Source organism: Sinocyclocheilus grahami, unplaced genomic scaffold (assembly GCF_001515645.1).
Source record: "Sinocyclocheilus grahami isolate Dianchi unplaced genomic scaffold, SAMN03320097.WGS_v1.1 scaffold1064.1, whole genome shotgun sequence".
NCBI lineage: Eukaryota > Metazoa > Chordata > Actinopteri > Cypriniformes > Cyprinidae > Sinocyclocheilus > Sinocyclocheilus grahami.
This window is the reverse complement of record NW_015506243.1, coordinates 38069-38435: the sequence shown is the minus strand read 5'-3', so window position 1 is coordinate 38435 and position 367 is coordinate 38069. Positions and strand designations below refer to the sequence as shown.

At 41.1% G+C, this 367-nt stretch overlaps 1 protein-coding gene across 1 annotated transcript in view; it reads left to right on the top strand.

The window, feature by feature from the left end:
• The window catches only part of LOC107566252 (sodium/potassium/calcium exchanger 2-like), a 51338-nt gene that overhangs the window by 47839 nt on the left and 3132 nt on the right, over positions 1-367 (top strand). The window lies entirely within an intron of this gene.

Genomic DNA, 367 nt, shown 5'->3' with positions numbered 1-367 from the left:
GATCATGGGACTGACGATTCTAGCGGCGGGAACCTCCATCCCTGATCTGATCACCAGTGTCATTGTGGCCCGGAGGGGTCTGGGAGACATGGCAGTGTCCAGCTCCGTGGGCTCCAACATATTCGACATTACTGTGGGGTACGCTTTGTGTTTCTATTTAAGAAATGTATACTTTTCTTCAGCATGCATGCATTGAATTGCTCAAAGGTGACCGTAAAGATGTTTATAATGTTGCAAATTCAATTAAATGCTGTGGTTTTGGACTTTCTATTCATCTGTGAATCCTGAAAAATAAAATATATCATGGTTTCGATAAAAATACTGTGCAGCACAACTGTGTTCAACATTGATGATAATCAGAAATGTT